Source organism: Camellia sinensis, chromosome 8 (assembly GCF_055761805.1).
Source record: "Camellia sinensis isolate YWXY chromosome 8, ASM5576180v1, whole genome shotgun sequence".
Lineage (NCBI taxonomy): Eukaryota > Viridiplantae > Streptophyta > Magnoliopsida > Ericales > Theaceae > Camellia > Camellia sinensis.
Window position 1 is genome coordinate 3,174,958 of NC_138968.1, and position 24,741 is coordinate 3,199,698.

The window sequence follows — 24,741 nt, forward strand, 5'->3', positions numbered from 1 at the left end:
CACTCGAACACCTATACGGATTCTGCTGTACAGTGGCAGATATGTAAATACGGCGTTTACTTACAATTTCTTGCGCGTTACGTTTCGAACACTCGAACACCTATACGGATTCTGCTGCACAGTGCCAGATATGTAAATACGGCGTTTACTTACAATTTCTCGCGCGTTACGTTTCGCACACTCGAACAGGTGTACGGATTCTCCTGCAGAGTGGCAGATATGTAAATACGGCGTTTACTTACCATTTCTCAAGCATTACGGTTCGAACACTCGAACACGTATACGGATTCTCCTGCACAGTGGCAGATATGTAAATACGGCGTTTACTTACAATTTCTCGCGCGTTACGTTTCGAACACCCGAACACCTATACGGATTCTCCTGCACAGTGGCAGATATGTAAATACGGCGTTTACTTACAATTTCTCGCGCGTTACGTTTCGAACACTCGAACACCTATACGGATTCTCCTGTACAGTGGCAGATATGTAAATACGGCGTTTACTTACAATTTCTTGCACGTTACATTTCGAACACTCGAACACCTATACGGATTCTCCTGCACAGTGGCAGATATGTAAATACGGCGTTTACTTACAATTTCTCGCGCGTTACGTTTCGCACAGTCGAACAGGTGTACGGATTCTCCTGCACAGTGGCAGATATGTAAATACGGCGTTTACTTACAATTTCTCACGCGTTACGTTTCGAACACTCGAACACCTATACGGATTCTCCTGTACAGTGGCAGATATGTAAATACGGCGTTTACTTACAATTTCTTGCGCGTTACGTTTCGAACACTCGAACACCTATACGGATTCTCCTGCACAGTGGCAGATATGTGAATACGGCGTTTACTTACAATTTCTCGCGCGTTACGTTTCGCACACTCGAACAGGTGTACGGATTCTCCTGCACAGTGGCAGATATGTAAATACGGCGTTTACTTACCATTTCTCAAGCATTACGGTTCGAACACTCGAACACGTATACGGATTCTCCTGCACAGTGGCAGATATGTAAATACGGCGTTTACTTACAATTTCTCGCGCGTTACGTTTCGAACACCCGAACACCTATACGGTTTCTCCTGCACAGTGGCAGATATGTAAATACGGCGTTTACTTACAATTTCTCGCGCGTTACGTTTCGAACACTCGAACACCTATACGGATTCTCCTGTACAGTGGCAGATATGTAAATACGGCGTTTACTTACAATTTCTTGCGCGTTACATTTCGAACACTCGAACACCTATACGGATTCTACTGCACAGTGGCAGATATGTAAATACGGCGTTTACTTACAATTTCTCGCGCGTTACGTTTCGCACACTCGAACAGGTGTACGGATTCTCCTGCACAGTGGCAGATATGTAAATACGGCGTTTACTTACAATTTCTCACGCGTTACGTTTCGAACACTCGAACACCTATACGGATTCTCCTGTACAGTGGCAGATATGTAAATACGGCGTTTACTTACAATTTCTCGCGTGTTACGGTTCGAACACTCGAACACCTATACAGATTCTCCTGCACAGTGGCAGATATGTAAATAAGGCGTTTACTTACAATTTCTCGCGCGTTACGATTCGAACACTCGAACACCTATACGGATTCTGCTGCACAGTGGCAGATATGTAAATACGGTGTTTAGTTACAATTTCCCACGCGTTACGGTTCGAACACTCGAACACGTATACGGATTCTCCTGCACAATGGCAGATATGTAAATACGGCGTTCACTTACAATTTCTCACGCCTTACGATTCAAGCACTCGAACACCAATACGGATTCTCCTGCACAGTGGCAGATATGTAATTACGGCATTTACTTACAATTTCTCACGCGTTACGGTTCGAACACCCGAACACCTAGACGGATTCCCCTGCACAGTGGCAGATATGTAAATACGGCGTTTACTTACAGTTTCTCACGCGTTACGTTCCGAAAATTCGAACACCTATACGGATTCTCCTGCACAGTTGCAGATATGTAAATACGGCGTTTACTTACAATTTCTCGCGCGTTACGGCTCGAACACTCGAACACCTATACGGATTCTCCTGCACAGTAAGAGATATGTAAATACGGCGTTTACTTACAATTTCTCGCGCGTTACGTTTCGAACACTCGAACACCAATACGGATTCTCCTGCACAGTGGCAGATATGTAAATACGGCGTTTACTTACAATTTCTCGCGCGTTACGTTTCGAACACTCGAGCACCTATACGGATTCTCCTGTACAGTGGCAGATATGTAAATACGGCGTTTCCTTACAATTTCTTGCGCGTTACGTTTCGAACAATCGAACACCTATACGGATTCTCCTGCACAGTGGCAGATATGTAAATACGGCGTTTACTTACAATTTCTCGCGCGTTACTTTTCGCACACTCGAACAGGTGTACGGATTCGCCTGCACAGTGGCAGATATGTAAATACGGTGTTTACTTACAATTTCTCACGCGTTACGTTTCGAACACTCGAACACCTATACGGATTCTCCTGTACAGTGGCAGATATGTAAATACGGTGTTTACTTACAATTTCTTGCGCGTTACGTTTCGAACACTCGAACACCTATACGGATTCTCCTGCACAGTGGCAGATATGTAAATACGGCGTTTACTTACAATTTCTCGCGCGTTACGTTTCGCACAATCGAACAGGTGTACGGATTCTCCTGCACAGTGGCAGATATGTAAATACGGCGTTTACTTACAATTTCTCACGCGTTACGTTTCGAACACTCGAACACCTATACGGATTCTCCTGCAAAGTGGCAGATATGTAAATACGGTGTTTACTTACAATTTCTCGCGCGTTACGTTTCGAACACTCAAACACCTATACGGATTCTCCTGCACAATGGCAGATATGTAAATACGGCGTTTACTTACAATTTCTCACGCCTTACGATTCGAGCACTCGAACACCAATACGGATTCTCCTGCACAGTGGCAGATATGTAATTACGGCGTTCACTTACAATTTCTCACGCGTTACGGTTCGAACACCCGAACACCTAGACGGATTCCCCTGCACAGTGGCATATATGTAAATACGGCGTTTACTTACAATTTCTCGCGCGTTACGTTTCGAAAATTCGAACACCTATACGGATTCTCCTGCACAGTTGCAGATATGTAAATACGGCGTTTACTTACAATTTCTCGCGCGTTACGGCTCGAACACTCGAACACCTATACGGATTCTTCTGCACAGTGGCAGATATGCAAATACGGCGTTTACTTACAATTTCTCGCGCGTTACGTTTCGAACACTCGAACACCTATACGGATTCTCCTGCACAGTGGCAGATATGTAAATACGGCGTTTACTTACAATTTCTTGCGCGTTACGTTTCGAACACTCGAACACCTAGACGGATTCCCCTGCACAGTGGCAGATATGTAAATACGGCGTTTACTTACAGTTTCTCGCGCGTTACGTTTCGAACACCCGAACACCTAGACGGATTCCCCTGCACAGTGGCAGATATGTAAATACGGCGTTTACTTACAGTTTCTCGCGCGTTACGTTTCGAAAATTCGAACACCTATACGGATTCTGCTGCACAGTTGCAGATATGTAAATACGGCGTTTACTTACAGTTTCTCGCGCGTTACGTTTCGAAAATTCTAACACCTATATGGATTCTCCTGCACAGTGGCAGATATGTAAATACGGCGCTTACTTACAATTTCTCGCGCGTTACGGTTCGAACACTCGAACACCTATACAGATTCTCCTGCACAGTGGTAGATATGTAAATAAGGCGTTTACTTACAATTTGTCGCGCGTTACGGTTCGAACACTCGAACACCAATACGGATTCTGCTGCACAGTGGCAGATATGTAAATACGGTGTTTACTTACAATTTCTCACGCGTTACGGTTCAAACACTCGAACACGTATACGGATTCTCCTGCACAATGGCAGATATGTAAATACGGCGTTTACATACAATTTCTCACGCCTTACGATTCGAGCACTCGAACACCAATACGGATTCTCCTGCACAGTGGCAGATATGTAATTGCGGCGTTTACTTACAATTTCTCACGCGTTACGGTTCGAACACCCGAACACCTAGACGGATTCCCCTGCACAGTGGCAGATATGTAAATACGATGTTTACTTACCGTTTCTCGCGCGTTACGTTTTGAAAATTCGAACACCTATACGGATTCTCCTGCACAGTTGCAGATATGTAAATACGGCGTTTACTTACAATTTCTCGCGCGTTACGGCTCGAACACTCGAACACCTATACGGATTCTCCTGCACAGTGGCAGATATGTAAATACGGCGTTTACTTACAATTTCTCGCGCGTTACGTTTCGAACACTCGAACACCTATACGGATTCTCCTGCACAGTGGCAGATATGTAAATACGGCGTTTACTTACAATTTCTCGCGCGTTACGTTTCGAAAATTCGAACACCTATACGGATTCTCCTGCACAGTTGCAGATATGTAAATACGGCGTTTACTTACAATTTCTCGCGCGTTACGGCTCGAACACTCGAACACCTATACGGATTCTTCTGCACAGTGGCAGATATGCAAATACGGCGTTTACTTACAATTTCTCGCGCGTTACGTTTCGAACACTCGAACACCTATACGGATTCTCCTGCACAGTGGCAGATATGTAAATACGGCGTTTACTTACAATTTCTTGCGCGTTACGTTTCGAACACTCGAACACCTAGACGGATTCCCCTGCACAGTGGCAGATATGTAAATACGGCGTTTACTTACAGTTTCTCGCGCGTTACGTTTCGAACACCCGAACACCTAGACGGATTCCCCTGCACAGTGGCAGATATGTAAATACGGCGTTTACTTACAGTTTCTCGCGCGTTACGTTTCGAAAATTCGAACACCTATACGGATTCTGCTGCACAGTTGCAGATATGTAAATACGGCGTTTACTTACAGTTTCTCGCGCGTTACGTTTCGAAAATTCTAACACCTATATGGATTCTCCTGCACAGTGGCAGATATGTAAATACGGCGCTTACTTACAATTTCTCGCGCGTTACGGTTCGAACACTCGAACACCTATACAGATTCTCCTGCACAGTGGTAGATATGTAAATAAGGCGTTTACTTACAATTTGTCGCGCGTTACGGTTCGAACACTCGAACACCAATACGGATTCTGCTGCACAGTGGCAGATATGTAAATACGGTGTTTACTTACAATTTCTCACGCGTTACGGTTCAAACACTCGAACACGTATACGGATTCTCCTGCACAATGGCAGATATGTAAATACGGCGTTTACATACAATTTCTCACGCCTTACGATTCGAGCACTCGAACACCAATACGGATTCTCCTGCACAGTGGCAGATATGTAATTGCGGCGTTTACTTACAATTTCTCACGCGTTACGGTTCGAACACCCGAACACCTAGACGGATTCCCCTGCACAGTGGCAGATATGTAAATACGATGTTTACTTACCGTTTCTCACGCGTTACGTTTTGAAAATTCGAACACCTATACGGATTCTCCTGCACAGTTGCAGATATGTAAATACGGCGTTTACTTACAATTTCTCGCGCGTTACGGCTCGAACACTCGAACACCTATACGGATTCTCCTGCACAGTGGCAGATATGTAAATACGGCGTTTACTTACAATTTCTCGCGCGTTACGTTTCGAACACTCGAACACCTATACGGATTCTCCTATACAGTGGCAGATATGTAAATACGGCGTTTACTTACAATTTCTTGCGCGTTACATTTCGAACACTCGAACACCTATACGGATTCTCCTGCACAATGGCAGATATGTAAATACGGCGTTTACTTACAATTTCTCACACGTTACGATTCGAGCACTCGAACACCTATACGGATTCTCCTGCACAGTGGCAGATATGTAAGTACGGCGCTTACTTACAATTTCTCGCGCGTTACGGTTCGAACACTCGAACACCTATACAGATTCTCCTGCACAGTGGTAGATATGTAAATAAGGCGTTTACTTACAATTTGTCGCGCGTTACGGTTCGAACACTCGAACACCTATACGGATTCTGCTGCACAGTGGCAGATATGTAAATACGGTGTTTACTTACAATTTCTCACGCGTTACGGTTCAAACACTCGAACACGTATACGGATTCTCCTGCACAATGGCAGATATGTAAATACGGCGTTTACATACAATTTCTCACGCCTTACGATTCGAGCACTCGAACACCAATACGGATTCTCCTGCACAGTGGCAGATATGTAATTGCGGCGTTTACTTACAATTTCTCACGCGTTACGGTTCGAACACCCGAACACCTAGACGGATTCCCCTGCACAGTGGCAGATATGTAAATACGATGTTTACTTACCGTTTCTCGCGCGTTACGTTTTGAAAATTCGAACACCTATACGGATTCTCCTGCACAGTTGCAGATATGTAAATACGGCGTTTACTTACAATTTCTCGCGCGTTACGGTTCGAACACTCGAACACCTATACGGATTCTCCTGCACAGTGGCAGATATGTAAATACGGCGTTTACTTACAATTTCTCGCGCGTTACGTTTCGAACACTCGAACACCTATACGGATTCTCCTATACAGTGGCAGATATGTAAATACGGCGTTTACTTACAATTTCTTGCGCGTTACATTTCGAACACTCGAACACCTATACGGATTCTCCTGCACAATGGCAGATATGTAAATACGGCGTTTACTTACAATTTCTCACGCCTTACGATTCGAGCACTCGAACACCAATACGGATTCTCCTGCACAGTGGCAGATATGTAATTACGGCGTTTACTTACAATTTCTCACGCGTTACGGTTCGAACACCCGAACACCTAGACGGATTCCCCTGCACAGTGGCATATATGTAAATACGGCGTTTACTTACAATTTCTCGCGCGTTACGTTTCGAAAATTCGAACACCTATACGGATTCTCCTGCACAGTTGCAGATATGTAAATACGGCGTTTACTTACAATTTCTCGCGCGTTACGGCTCGAACACTCGAACACCTATACGGATTCTCCTGCACAGTGGCAGATATGTAAATACGGCGTTTACTTACAATTTCTCGCGCGTTACGTTTCGAACACTCGAACACCTATACGGATTCTCCTGCACAGTGGCAGATATGTAAATACGGCGTTTACTTACAATTTCTCGCGCGTTACGTTTCGAACACTCGAACACCTATACGGATTCTCCTGTACAGTGGCAGATATGTAAATACGGCGTTTACTTACAATTTCTTGCGCGTTACGTTTCGAACACTCGAACACCTAGACGGATTCCCCTGCACAGTGGCAGATATGTAAATACGGCGTTTACTTACAGTTTCTCGCGCGTTACGTTTCGAACACCCGAACACCTAGACGGATTCCCCTGCACAATGGCAGATATGTAAATACGGCGTTTACTTACAGTTTCTCGCGCGTTACGTTTCGAAAATTCGAACACCTATACGGATTCTCCTGCACAGTTGCAGATATGTAAATACGGCGTTTACTTACAGTTTCTCGCGCGTTACGTTTCGAAAATTCTAACACCTATACGGATTCTCCTGCATAGTGGCAGATATGTAAATACGGCGCTTACTTACAATTTCTCGCGCGTTACGGTTCGAACACTCGAACACCTATACAGATTCTCCTGCACAGTGGTAGATATGTAAATAAGGCGTTTACTTACAATTTGTCGCGCGTTACGGTTCGAACACTCGAACACCTATACGGATTCTGCTGCACAGTGGCAGATATGTAAATACGGTGTTTACTTACAATTTCTCACGCGTTACGGTTCAAACACTCGAACACGTATACGGATTCTCCTGCACAATGGCAGATATGTAAATACGGCGTTTACATACAATTTCTCACGCCTTACGATTCGAGCACTCGAACACCAATACGGATTCTCCTGCACAGTGGTAGATATGTAATTACGGCGTTTACTTACAATTTCTCACGCGTTACGGTTCGAACACCCGAACACCTAGACGGATTCCCCTGCACAGTGGCAGATATGTAAATACGACGTTTACTTACAGTTTCTCGCGCGTTACGTTTTGAAAATTCGAACACCTATACGGATTCTCCTGCACAGTTGCAGATATGTAAATACGGCGTTTACTTACAATTTCTCGCGCGTTACGGCTCGAACACTCGAACACCTATACGGATTCTCCTGCACAGTGGCAGATATGTAAATACGGCGTTTACTTACAATTTCTCGCGCGTTACGTTTCGAACACTCGAACACCTATACGGATTCTCCTGTACAGTGGCAGATATGTAAATACGGCGTTTACTTACAATTTCTTGCGCGTTACATTTCGAACACTCGAACACCTATACGGATTCTCCTGCACAATGGCAGATATGAAAATACGGCGTTTACTTACAATTTCTCACGCCTTACGATTCGAGCACTCGAACACCAATACGGATTCTCCTGCACAGTGGCAGATATGTAATTACGGCATTTACTTACAATTTCTCACGCGTTACGGTTCGAACACCCGAACACCTAGACGGATTCCCCTGCACAGTGGCATATATGTAAATACGGCGTTTACTTACAATTTCTCGCGCGTTACGTTTCGAAAATTCGAACACCTATACGGATTCTCCTGCACAGTTGCAGATATGTAAATACGGCGTTTACTTACAATTTCTCGCGCGTTACGGCTCGAACACTCGAACACCTATACGGATTTTCCTGCACAGTGGCAGATATGTAAATACGGCGTTTACTTACAATTTCTCGCGCGTTACGTTTCGAACACTCGAACACCTATACGGATTCTCCTGCATAGTGGCAGATATGTAAATACGGCGTTTACTTACAATTTCTCGCGCGTTACGTTTCGAACACTCGAACACCTATACGGATTCTCCTGTACAGTGGCAGATATGTAAATACGGCGTTTACTTACAATTTCTTGCGCGTTACGTTTCGAACACTCGAACACCTAGACGGATTCCCCTGCACAGTGGCAGATATGTAAATACGGCGTTTACTTACAGTTTCTCGCGCGTTACGTTTCGAACACCCGAACACCTAGACGGATTCCCCTGCACAGTGGCAGATATGTAAATACGGCGTTTACTTACAGTTTCTCGCGCGTTACGTTTCGAAAATTCGAACACCTATACGGATTCTCCTACACAGTTGCAGATGTGTAAATACGGCGTTTACTTACAGTTTCTCGCGCGTTACGTTTCGAAAATTCGAACACCTATACGGATTCTCCTGCACAGTGGCAGATATGTAAATACGGCGCTTACTTACAATTTCTCGCGCGTTACGATTCGAACACTCGAACACCTATACAGATTCTCCTGCACAGTGATAGATATGTAAATAAGGCGTTTACTTACAATTTGTTGCGCGTTACGGTTCGAACACTCGAACACCTATACGGATTCTGCTGCACAGTGGCAGATATGTAAATACGGTGTTTACTTACAATTTCTCACGCGTTACGGTTCAAACACTCGAACACGTATACGGATTCTCCTGCACAATGGCAGATATGTAAATACGGCGTTTACATACAATTTCTCACGCCTTACGATTCGAGCACTCGAACATCAATACGGATTCTCCTGCACAGTGGCAGATATGTAATTACGGCGTTTACTTACAATTTCTCACGCGTTACGGTTCGTACACCCGAACACCTAGACGGATTCCCCTGCACAGTGGCATATATGTAAATACGGCGTTTACTTACAATTTCTCGCGCGTTACGTTTCGAAAATTCGAACACCTATACGGATTCTCCTGCACAGTTGCAGATATATAAATACGGCGTTTACTTACAATTTCTCGCGCGTTACGGCTCGAACACTCGAACACCTATATGGATTCTCCTGCACAGTGGCAGATATGTAAATACGGCGTTTACTTACAATTTCTCGCGCGTTACGTTTCGAACAATTGAACACCTATACGGATTCTCCTGCACAGTGGCAGATATGTAAATACGGCGTTTACTTACAATTTCTCGCGCGTTACGTTTCGAACACTCGAACACCTATACGGATTCTCCTGTACAGTGGCAGATATGTAAATACGGCGTTTACTTACAATTTCTTGCGCGTTACGTTTCGAACACTCGAACACCTAGACGGATTCCCCTGCATAGTGGCAGATATGTAAATACGGCGTTTACTTACAGTTTCTCGCGCGTTACGTTTCGAACACCCGAACACCTAGACGGATTCCCCTGCACAGTGGCAGATATGTAAATACGGCGTTTACTTACAGTTTCTCGCGCGTTACGTTTCGAAAATTCGAACACCTATACGGATTCTCCTGCACAGTTGGAGATATGTAAATACGGCGTTTACTTACAGTTTCTCGCGCGTTACGTTTCGAAAATTCTAACACCTATACGGATTCTCCTGCACAGTGGCAGATATGTAAATACGGCGCTTACTTACAATTTCTCGCGCGTTACGGTTCGAACACTCGAACACCTATACAGATTCTCCTGCACAGTGGTAGATATGTAAATAAGGCGTTTACTTACAATTTGTCGCGCGTTACGGTTCGAACACTCGAACACCTATACGGATTCTGCTGCACAGTGGCAGATATGTAAATACGGTGTTTACTTACAATTTCTCACGCGTTACGGTTCAAACACTCGAACACGTATACGGATTCTCCTGCACAATGGCAGATATGTAAATACGGCGTTTACATACAATTTCACACGCCTTACGATTCGAGCACTCGAACACCAATACGGATTCTCCTGCACAGTGGCAGATATGTAATTACGGCGTTTACTTACAATTTCTCACGCGTTACAGTTCGAACACCCGAACACCTAGACGGATTCCCCTGCACAGTGGCAGATATGTAAATACGACGTTTACTTACAGTTTCTCGCGCGTTACGTTTTGAAAATTCGAACACCTATACGGATTCTCCTGTACAGTTGCAGATATGTAAATACGGCGTTTACTTTCAATTTCTCGCGCGTTACGGCTCGAACACTCGAACACCTATACGGATTCTCCTGCATAGTGGCAGATATGTAAATACGGCGTTTACTTACAATTTCTCGCGAGTTACGTTTCGAACACCTATACGGATTCTCCTGTACAGTGGCAGATATGTAAATACGGCGTTTACTTACAATTTCTCACGCCTTACGATTCGAGCACTCGAACACCAATACGGATTCTCCTGCACAGTGGCAGATATGTAATTACGGCGTTTACTTACAATTTCTCACGCGTTACGGTTCGAACACCCGAACACCTAGACGGATTCCCCTGCACAGTGGCATATATGTAAATACGGCGTTTACTTACAATTTCTCGCGCGTTACGTTTCGAAAATTCGAACACCTATACGGATTCTCCTGCACAGTTGCAGATATGTAAATACGGCGTTTACTTACAATTTCTCGCGCGTTACGGCTCGAACACTCGAACACCTATACGGATTCTCCTGCACAGTGGCAGATATGTAAATACGGCGTTTACTTACAATTTCTCGCGCGTTACGTTTCGAACACTCGAACACCTATACGGATTCTCCTGCACAGTGGCAGATATGTAAATACGGCGCTTACTTACAATTTCTCGCGCGTTACGTTTCGAACACTCGAACACCTATACGGATTCTCCTGTACAGTGGCAGATATGTAAATACGGCGTTTACTTACAATTTCTTGCGCATTACGTTTCGAACACTCGAACACCTAGACGGATTCCCCTGCACAGTGGCAGATATGTAAATACGGCGTTTACTTACAGTTTCTCGCGCGTTACGTTTCGAACACCCGAACACCTAGACGGATTCCCCTGCACAGTGGCAGATATGTAAATACGGCGTTTACTTACAGTTTCTCAAGCGTTACGTTTCGAAAATTCGAACACCTATACGGATTCTCCTGCACAGTTGCAGATATGTAAATACGGCGTTTACTTACAGTTTCTCGCGCGTTACGTTTCGAAAATTCGAACACCTATACGGATTCTCCTGCACAGTGGCAGATATGTAAATACGGCGCTTACTTACAATTTCTCGCGCGTTACGGTTCGAACACTCGAACACCTATACAGATTCTCCTGCACAGTGGTAGATATGTAAATAAGGCGTTTACTTACAATTTGTCGCGCGTTACGGTTCGAACACTCGAACACCTATACGGATTCTGCTGCACAGTGGCAGTTATGTAAATACGGTGTTTACTTATAATTTCTCACGCGTTACGGTTCAAACACTCGAACACGTATACGGATTCTCCTGCACAATGGCAGATATGTAAATACGGCGTTTACATACAATTTCACACGCCTTACGATTCGAGCACTCGAACACCAATACGGATTCTCCTGCACAGTGGCAGATATGTAATTACGGCGTTTACTTACAACTTCTCACGCGTTACAGTTCGAACACCCGAACACCTAGACGGATTCCCCTGCACAGTGGCAGATATGTAAATACGACGTTTACTTACAGTTTCTCGCGCGTTACGTTTTGAAAATTCGAACACCTATACGGATTCTCCTGTACAGTTGCAGATATGTAAATACGGCGTTTACTTTCAATTTCTCGCGCGTTACGGCTCGAACACTCGAACACCTATACGGATTCTCCTGCACAGTGGCAGATATGTAAATACGGCGTTTACTTACAATTTCTCGCGAGTTACGTTTCGAACACCTATACGGATTCTCCTGTACAGTGGCAGATATGTAAATACGGCGTTTACTTACAATTTCTCACGCCTTACGATTCGAGCACTCGAACACCAATACGGATTCTCCTGCACAGTGGCAGATATGTAATTACGGCGTTTACTTACAATTTCTCACGCGTTACGGTTCGAACACCCGAACACCTAGACGGATTCCCCTGCACAGTGGCATATATGTAAATACGGCGTTTACTTACAATTTCTCGCGCGTTACGTTTCGAAAATTCGAACACCTATACGGATTCTCCTGCACAGTTGCAGATATGTAAATACGGCGTTTACTTACAATTTCTCGCGCGTTACGGCTCGAACACTCGAACACCTATACGGATTCTCCTGCACAGTGGCAGATATGTAAATACGGCGTTTACTTACAATTTCTCGCGCGTTACGTTTCGAACACTCGAACACCTATACGGATTCTCCTGCACAGTGGCAGATATGTACATACGGCGTTTACTTACAATTTCTCGCGCGTTACGTTTCGAACACTCGAACACCTATACGGATTCTCCTGTACAGTGGCAGATATGTAAATACGGCGTTTACTTACAATTTCTTGCGCGTTACGTTTCGAACACTCGAACACCTAGATGGATTCCCCTGCACAGTGGCAGATATGTAAATACGGCGTTTACTTACAGTTTCTCGCGCGTTACGTTTCGAACACCCGAACACCTAGACGGATTCCCCTGCACAGTGGCAGATATGTAAATACGGCGTTTACTTACAGTTTCTCGCGCGTTACGTTTCGAAAATTCGAACACCTATACGGATTCTCCTGCACAGTTGCAGATTTGTAAATACGGCGTTTACTTACAGTTTCTCGCGCGTTACGTTTTGAAAATTCGAACACCTATACGGATTCTCCTGCACAGTGGCAGGTATGTAAATACGGCGCTTACTTACAATTTCTCGCGCGTTACGGTTCGAACACTCGAACACCTGTACAGATTCTCCTGCACAGTGGTAGATATGTAAATAAGGCGTTTACTTACAATTTGTCGCGCGTTACGGTTCGAACACTCGAACACCTATACGGATTCTGCTGCACAGTGGCAGTTATGTAAATACGGTGTTTACTTACAATTTCTCACGCGTTACGGTTCAAACACTCGAACACGTATACGGATTCTCCTGCACAATGGCAGATATGTAAATACGGCGTTTACATACAATTTCACACGCCTTACGATTCGAGCACTCGAACACCAATACGGATTCTCCTGCACAGTGGCAGATATGTAATTACGGCGTTTACTTACAACTTCTCACGCGTTACAGTTCGAACACCCGAACACCTAGACGGATTCCCCTGCACAGTGGCAGATATGTAAATACGACGTTTACTTACAGTTTCTCGCGCGTTACGTTTTGAAAATTCGAACACCTATACGGATTCTCCTGTACAGTTGCAGATATGTAAATACGGCGTTTACTTTCAATTTCTCGCGCGTTACGGCTCGAACACTCGAACACCTATACGGATTCTCCTGCACAGTGGCAGATATGTAAATACGGCGTTTACTTACAATTTCTCGCGAGTTACGTTTCGAACACCTATACGGATTCTCCTGTACAGTGGCAGATATGTAAATACGGCGTTTACTTACAATTTCTCACGCCTTACGATTCGAGCACTCGAACACCAATACGGATTCTCCTGCACAGTGGCAGATATGTAATTACGGCGTTTACTTACAATTTCTCACGCGTTACGGTTCGAACACCCGAACACCTAGACGGATTCCCCTGCACAGTGGCATATATGTAAATACGGCGTTTACTTACAATTTCTCGCGCGTTACGTTTCGAAAATTCGAACACCTATACGGATTCTCCTGCACAGTTGCAGATATGTAAATACGGCGTTTACTTACAATTTCTCGCGCGTTACGGCTCGAACACTCGAACACCTATACGGATTCTCCTGCACAGTGGCAGATATGTAAATACGGCGTTTACTTACAATTTCTCGCGCGTTACGTTTCGAACACTCGAACACCTATACGGATTCTCCTGCACAGTGGCAGATATGTACATACGGCGTTTACTTACAATTTCTCGCGCGTTACGTTTCGAACACTCGAACACCTATACGGATTCTCCTGTACAGTGGCAGATATGTAAATACGGCGTTTACTTACAATTTCTTGCGCGTTACGTTTCGAACACTCGAACACCTAGACGGATTCCCCTGCACAGTGGCAGATATGTAAATACGGCGTTTACTTACAGTTTCTCGCGCGTTACGTTTCGAACACCTGAACACCTAGACGGATTCCCCTGCACAGTGGCAGATATGTAAATACGGCGTTTACTTACAGTTTCTCGCGCGTTACGTTTCGAAAATTCGAACACCTATACGGATTCTCCTGCACAGTTGCAGATATGTAAATACGGCGTTTACTTACAGTTTCTCGCGCGTTACGTTTTGAAAATTCGAACACCTATACGGATTCTCCTGCACAGTGGCAGATATGTAAATACGGCGCTTACTTACAATTTCTCGCGCGTTACGGTTCGAACACTCGAACACCTGTACAGATTCTCCTGCACAGTGGTAGATATGTAAATAAGGCGTTTACTTACAATTTGTCGCGCGTTACGGTTCGAACACTCGAACACCTATACGGATTCTGCTGCACAGTGGCAGTTATGTAAATACGGTGTTTACTTACAATTTCTCACGCGTTACGGTTCAAACACTCGAACACGTATACGGATTCTCCTGCACAATGGCAGATATGTAAATACGGCGTTTACATACAATTTCTCACGCCTTACGATTCGAGCACTCGAACACCAATACGGATTCTCCTGCACAGTGGCAGATATGTAATTACGGCGTTTACTTACAATTTCTCACGCGTTACGTTTCGAACACTCGAACACCTATACGGATTCTCCTGCACAGGGGCAGATATGTAAATACGGCGTTTATTACAATTTCTCGCGCGTTACGTTTCGAAAATTCGAACACCTATACGGATTCTCCTGCACAGTTGCAGATATGTGAATACGGCGTTTACTTACAATTTCTCGCGCGTTACGGCTCGAACACTCGAACACCTATACGGATTCTCCTGTACAGTGGCAGATATGTAAATACGGCGTTTACTTACAATTTCTTGCGCGTTACATTTCGAACACTCGAACACCTATACGGATTCTCCTGCACAATGGCAGATATGTAAATACGGCGTTTACTTACAATTTCTCACGCCTTACGATTCGAGCACTCGAATACCAATACGGATTCTCCTGCACAGTGGCAGATATGTAATTACGGCGTTTACTTACAATTTCTCACGCGTTACGGTTCGAACACCCGAACACCTAGACGGATTCCCCTGCACAGTGGCATATATGTAAATACGGTGTTTACTTACAATTTCTCGCGCGTTACGTTTCGAAAATTCGAACACCTATACGGATTCTCCTGCACAGTTGCAGATATGTAAATACGGCGTTTACTTACAATTTCTCGCGCGTTACGGCTCGAACACTCGAACACCTATACGGATTCTCCTGCACAGTGGCAGATATGTAAATACGGCGTTTACTTACAATTTCTCGCGAGTTTCGTTTCGAACACTCGAACACCTATACGTATTCTCCTGCACAGTGGCAGATATGTAAATACGGCGTTTACTTACAATTTCTCGCGCGTTACGTTTCGAACGCTCGAACACCTATACGGATTCTCCTGTACAGTGGCAGATATGTAAATACGGCGTTTACTTACAATTTGTTGCGCGTTACGTTTCGAACACTCGAACACCTAGACGGATTCCCCTGCACAGTGGCAGATATGTAAATACGGCGTTTACTAACAGTTTCTCACGCGTTACGTTTCGAACACCCGAACACCTAGACGGATTCCCCTGCACAGTGGCAGATATGTAAATACGGCGTTTACTTACAGTTTCTCGCGCGTTACGTTTCGAAAATTCGAACACCTATACGGATTCTCCTGCACAGTTGCAGATATGTAAATACGGCGTTTACTTACAGTTTCTCGCGCGTTACGTTTCGAAAATTCGAACACCTGTACGGATTCTCCTGCACAGTGGCAGATATGTAAATACGGCGCATACTTACAATTTCTCGCGCGTTACGATTCGAACACTCGAACACCTATACAGATTCTCCTGCACAGTGGTAGATATGTAAATAAGGCGTTTACTTACAATTTGTCGCGCGTTACGGTTCGAACACTCGAACACCTATACAGATTCTGCTGCACAGTGGCAGATATGTAAATACGGTGTTTACTTACAATTTCTCACGCGTTACGGTTCAAACACTCGAACACATATACGGATTCTCCTGCACAATGGCCGATATGTAAATACGGCGTTTACATACAATTTCTCACGCCTTACGATTCGAGCACTCGAACATCAATACGGATTCTCCTGCACAGTGGCAGATATGTAATTACGGCGTTTACTTACAATTTCTCACGCGTTACGGTTCGAATACCCGAACACCTAGACGGATTCCCCTGCACAGTGGCATATATGTAAATACGGCATTTACTTACAATTTCTCGCGCGTTACGTTTCGAAAATTCGAACACCTATACGGATTCTCCTGCACAGTTGCAGATATGTAAATACGGCGTTTACTTACAATTTCTCGCGCGTTACGGCTCGAACACTCGAACACCTATACGGATTCTCTTGCACAGTGGCAGATATGTAAATACGGCGTTTACTTACAATTTCTCGCGCGTTACGTTTCGAACACTCGAACACCTAATACGGATTCTCCTGCACAGTGGCAGATATGTAAATACGGCGTTTACTTACAATTTCTCGCACGTTACGTTTCGAACACTCGAACACCTATACGGATTCTCCTGTACAGTGGCAGATATGTAAATACGGCGTTTACTTACAATTTCTTGCGCGTTACGTTTCGAACACTCGAACACCTAGACGGATTCCCCTGCACAGTGGCAGATATGAAAATATGACGTTTACTTACAGTTTCTCGCGCGTTACGTTTCGAACACCCGAACACCTAGACGGATTCCCCTGCACAGTGGCAGATATGTAAATACGGCGTTTACTTACAGTTTCTCGCGCGTTACGTTTCGAAAATTCGAACACCTATACGGATTCTCCTGCACAGTTGCAGATATGTAAATACGGCGTTTACTTACAGTTTCTCGCGCGTTACGTTTCGAAAATTCTAACACCTATACGGATTCTCCTGCACAGTGGCAGATATGTAAATACGGCGCTTACTTACAATTTCTCGCGCGTTACGGTTCGAACACTCGAACACCTATACAGATTCTCCTCCACAGTGGTAGATATGTAAATAAGGCGTTTACTTACAATTTGTCGCGCGTTACGGTTCGAACACTCGAACACCTATACGGATTCTGCTGCACAGTGGCAGATATGTAAATACGGTGTTTATTTACAATTTCCCACGCGTTACGGTTCAAACACTCGAACACGTATACGGATTCTCCTGCACAATGGCAGATATGTAAATACGGCGTTTACATACAATTTCTCACGCCTTACGATTCGAGCACTCGAACAACAATACGGATTCTCCTGCACAGTGGCAGATATGTAATTACGGCGTTTCCTTACAATTTCTCACGTGTTACGGTTCGAACACCCGAACACCTAGACGGATTCCCCTGCACAGTGGCAGATATGTAAATACGACGTTTACTTACAGTTTCTCGCGCGTTACGTTTTGAAAATTCGAACACCTATACGGATTCTCCTGTACAGTTGCAGATATGTAAATACGGCGTTTACTTACAATTTCTCGCGCGTTACGGCTCGAACACTCGAACACCTATACGGATTCTCCTGCACAGTGGCAGATATGTAAATACGGCGTTCACTTACAATTTCTCGCGCGTTACGTTTCGAACACTCGAACACCTATACGGATTCTCCTGTACAGTGGCAGATATGTAAATACGGCGTTTACTTACAATTTCTTACGCGTTACATTTCGAACACTTGAACACCTATACGGATTCTCCTGCACAATGGCAGATATGTAAATACGGCGTTTACTTACAATTTCTCACGCCTTACGATTCGAGCACTCGAACACCAATACGGATTCTCCTGCACAGTGGCAGATATGTAATTACGGCGTTTACTTACAATTTCTCACGCGTTACGGTTCGAACACCCGAACACCTAGACGGATTCTCCTGCACAGTGGCAGATATGTAAATACGGCGCTTACTTACAATTTCTCGCGCGTTACGTTTCGAACACTCGAACACCTATACGGATTCTCCTGTACAGTGGCAGATATGTAAATACGGCGTTTACTTACAATTTCTCGCGCGTTACGTTTCGAACACTCGAACACCTATACGGATTCTCCTGTACAGTGGCAGATATGTAAATACGGCGTTTACTTACAATTTCTTGCGCGTTACGTTTCGAACACTCGAACACCTAGACGGATTCCCCTGCACAGTGGCAGATATGTAAATACGGTGTTTACTTACAGTTTCTCGCGCGTTACGTTTCGAACACCCGAACACCTAGACGGATTCCCCTGCACAGTGGCAGATATGTAAATACGGCGTTTACTTACAATTTCTCACGCGTTACGTTTCGAACACTTGAACACCTATACGGATTCTCCTGCACAGGGGCAGATATGTAAATACGGCGTTTACTTACAATTTCTCGCGCGTTACGTTTCGAAAATTCGAACACCTATACGGATTCTCCTGCACAGTTGCAGATATGTAAATACGGCGTTTACTTACAATTTCTCGCGCGTTACGTTTCGAACACCCGAACACCTAGACGGATTCCCCTGCACAGTGGCAGATATGTAAATACGGCGTTTACTTACAATTTCTCACGCGTTACGTTTCGAACACTCGAACACCTATACGGATTCTGCTGCACAGTGGCAGTTATGTAAATACGGTGTTTACTTACAATTTCTCACGCGTTACGGTTCAAACACTCGAACACGTATACGGATTCTCCTGCACAATGGCAGATATGTAAATACGGCGTTTACATACAATTTCTCACGCCTTACGATTCGAGCACTCGAACACCAATACGGATTCTCCTGCACAGTGGCAGATATGTAATTACGGCGTTTACTTACAATTTCTCACGCGTTACGTTTCGAACACTTGAACACCTATACGGATTCTCCTGCACAGGGGCAGATATGTAAATACGGCGTTTACTTACAATTTCTCGCGCGTTACGTTTCGAAAATTCGAACACCTATACGGATTCTCCTGCACAGTTGCAGATATGTAAATACGGCGTTTACTTACAATTTCTCGCGCGTTACGGCTCGAACACTCGAACACCTATACGGATTCTCCTGTACAGTGGCAGATATGTAAATACGGCGTTTACTTACAATTTCTTGCGCGTTACATTTCGAACACTCGAACAGCTATACGGATTGTCCTGCACAGTGGCAGATATGTAAATACGGCGTTTACTTACAATTTCTCGCGCGTTACGTTTCGCACACTCGAACAGGTGTACGGATTCTCCTGCACAGTGGCAGATATGTAAATACGGCGTTTACTTACAATTTCTCACGCGTTACGTTTCGAACACTCGAACACCTATACGGATTCTCCTGCACAGTGGCAGATATGTAAATACGGCGTTTACTTACAATTTCTCGCGCGTTACGTTTCGCACACTCGAACAGGTGTACGGATTCTCCTGCACAGTGGCAGATATGTAAATACGGCGTTTACTTACAATTTCTCACGCGTTACGTTTCGAACACTCGAACACCTATACGGATTCTCCTGTACCGTGGCAGATATGTAAATACGGCGTTTACTTACAATTTCTCGCGTGTTACGGTTCGAACACTCGAACACCTATACAGATTCTCCAGCACAGTGGCAGATATGTAAATAAGGCGTTTACTTACAATTTCTCGCGCGTTACGATTCGAACACTCGAACACCTATACGGATTCTGCTGCACAGTGGCAGATATGTAAATACGGTGTTTACTTACAATTTCTCACGCGTTACGGTTCGAACACTCGAACACGTATACGGATTCTCCTGCACAATGGCAGATATGTAAATACGGCGTTTACTTACAATTTCTCACGCCTTACGATTCAAGCACTCGAACACCAATACGGATTCTCCTGCACAGTGGCAGATATGTAATTACGGCATTTACTTACAATTTCTCACGCGTTACGGTTCGAACACCCGAACACCTAGACGGATTCCCCTGCACAGTGGCAGATATGTAAATACGGCGTTTACTTACAGTTTCTCACGCGTTACGTTCCGAAAATTCGAACACCTATACGGATTCTCCTGCACAGTTGCAGATATGTAAATACGGCGTTTACTTACAATTTCTCGCGCGTTACGGCTCGAACACTCGAACACCTAAACGGATTCTCCTGCACAGTGGCAGATATGTAAATACGGCGTTTACTTACAATTTCTCGCTCGTTACGTTTCGAACACTCGAACACCTATACGGATTCTCCTGCACAGTGGCAGATATGTAAATACGGCGTTTACTTACAATTTCTCGCGCGTTACGTTTCGAACACTCGAACACCTATACGGATTCTCCTGTACAGTGGCAGATATGTAAATACGGCGTTTACTTACAATTTCTTGCGCGTTACGTTTCGACCACTCGAACACCTATACGGGTTCTCCTGCACAGTGGCGGATATGTAAATACGGCGTTTACTTACAATTTCTCGCGCGTTACGTTTCGCACACTCGAACAGGTGTACGGATTCTCCTGCACAGTGGCAGATATGTAAATACGGTGTTTACTTACAATTTCTCACGCGTTACGTTTCGAACACTCGAACACCTATACGGATTCTCCTGTACAGTGGCAGATATGTAAATACGGTGTTTACTTACAATTTCTTGCGCGTTACGTTTCGAACACTCGAAAACTTATACGGATTCTCCTGCACAGTGGCAGATATGTAAATACGACGTTTACTTACAATTTCTCGCGCGTTACGTTTCGCACAATCGAACAGGTGTACGGATTCTCCTGCACAGTGGCAGATATGTAAATACGGCGTTTACTTACAATTTCTCACGCGTTACGTTTCGAACACTCGAACACTTATACGGATTCTCCTGCACAGTGGCTGATATGTAAATACGGCGTTTACTTACAATTTCTCGCGCGTTACGTTTCGAACACTCGAACACCTATACGGATTCTCCGGCACAGTGGCAGATACGTAAATACGGCGTTTACTTACAATTTCTCGCGCGTTACGTTTCGAACACTCAAACACCTATACGGATTCTCCTGTACAGTGGCAGATATGTAAATACGGCGTTTACTTACAATTTCTTGCGCGTTACATTTCGAACACTCGAACACCTATACGGATTCTCCTGCATAATGGCAGATATGTAAATACGGCGTTTACTTACAATTTCTCACGCCTTACGATTCGAGCACTCGAACACCAATACGGATTCTCCTGCACAGTGGCAGATATGTAATTACGGCGTTTACTTACAATTTCTCACGCGTTACGGTTCGAACACCCGAACACCTAGACGGATTCCCCTGCACAGTGGCATATATGTAAATACGGCGTTTACTTACAATTTCTCGCGCGTTACGTTTCGAAAATTCGAACACCTAAACGGATTCTCCTGCACAGTTGCAGATATGTAAATACGGCGTTTACTTACAATTTCTTGCGCGTTACGTTTCGAACACTCGAACACCTATACGGATTCTCCTGTACAGTGGCAGATATGTAAATATGGCGTTTACTTACAATTTCTCGCGCGTTACGTTTCGAACACTCGAACACCTATACGGATTCTCCTGTACAGTGGCAGATATGTAAATACGGCGTTTACTTACAATTTCTTGCGCGTTACGTTTCGAACACTCGAACACCTAGACGGATTCCCCTGCATAGTGGCAGATATGTAAATACGGCGTTTACTTACAGTTTCTCGCGCGTTACGTTTCGAACACCCGAACACCTAGACGGATTCCCCTGCACAGTGGCAGATATGTAAATACGGCGTTTACTTACAGTTTCTCGCGCGTTACGTTTCGAAAATTCTAACACCTATACGGATTCTCCTGCACGGTGGCAGATATGTAAATACGGCGCTTACTTACAATTTCTCGCGCGTTACGGTTCGAACACTCGAACACCTATACAGATTCTCCTGCACGGTGGTAGATATGTAAATAAGGCGTTTACTTACAATTTGCCGCGCGTTACGGTTCGAACACTCGAACACCTATACGGATTCTGCTGCACAGTGGCAGATATGTAAATACGGTGTTTACTTACAACTTCTCACGCGTTACGGTTCAAACACTCGAACACGTATACGGATTCTCATGCACAATGGCGGATATGTAAATACGGCGTTGACATACAATTTCTCACGCCTTACGATTCGAGCACTCGAACACCAATACGGATTCTCCTGCACAGTGGCAGATATGTAATTACGGCGTTTACTTACAATTTCTCACGCGTTACGGTTCGAACACCCGAACACCTAGACGGATTCCCCTGCACAGTGGCAGATATGTAAATACGACGTTTACTTACAGTTTCTCGCGCGTTACATTTTGAAAATTCGAACACCTATACGGATTCTCCTGCACAGTTGCAGATATGTAAATACGGCGTTTACTTACAATTTCTCGCGCGTTACGGCTCGAACACTCGAACACCTATACGGATTCTCCTGCACAGTGGCAGATATGTAAATACGGCGTTTACTTACAATTTCTCGCGCGTTACGTTTCGAACACTCGAACACCTATACGGGTTCCCCTGTACAGTGACAGATATGTAAATACGGCGTTTACTTACAATTTCTCGCGCGTTACGTTTCGAACACTCAAACACCTATACGGATTCTCCTGTACAGTGGCAGATATGTAAATACGGCGTTTACTTACAATTTCTTGCGCGTTACGTTTCGAACAGTCGAACACCTAGACGGATTCCCCTGCACAGTGGCAGATATGTAAATACGGCGTTTACTTACAGTTTCTCGCGCGTTACGTTTCGAACACCCGAACACCTAGACGGATTCCCCTGCACAGTGGCAGATATGTAAATTCGGCGTTTACTTACAGTTTCTCGCGCGTTACGTTTCGAAAATTCGAACACCTATACGGATTCTCCTGCACAGTTGCAGATATGTAAATACGGCGTTTACTTACAGTTTCTCGCGCGTTACGTGTCGAAAATTCGAACACCTATACGGATTCTCCTGCACAGTGGCAGATATGTAAATACGGCGCTTACTTACAATTTCTCGCGCGTTACGGTTCGAACACTCGAACACCTATACAGATTCTCCTGCACAGTGGTAGATATGTAAATAAGGCATTTACATACAATTTGTCGCGCGTTACGGTTCGAACACTCGAACACCTATACGGATTCTGCTGCACAGTGGCAGATATGTAAATACGGTGTTTACTTACAATTTCTCACGCGTTACGGTTCAAACACTCGAACACGTATACGGATTCTCCTGCACAATGGCAGATATGTAAATACGGCCTTTACATACAATTTCTCACGCCTTACGATTCGAGCACTCGAACACCAATACGGATTCTCCTGCACAGTGGCAGATATGTAATTACGGCGTTTACTTACAATTTCTCACGCGTTACGGTTCGAACATCCGAACACCTAGACGGATTCCCCTGCACAGTGGCAGATATGTAAATACGACGTTTACTTACAGTTTCTCGCGCGTTACGTTTTGAAAATTCGAACACCTATACGGATTCTCCTGCACAGTTGCAGATATGTAAATACGGCGTTTACTTACAATTTCTCGCGCATTACGGCTCGAACACTCGAACACCTATACGGATTCTCCTGCACAGTGGCAGATATGTAAATACGGCGTTTACTTACAATTTCTCGCGCGTTACGTTTCAAACTCTCGAACACCTATACGGATTC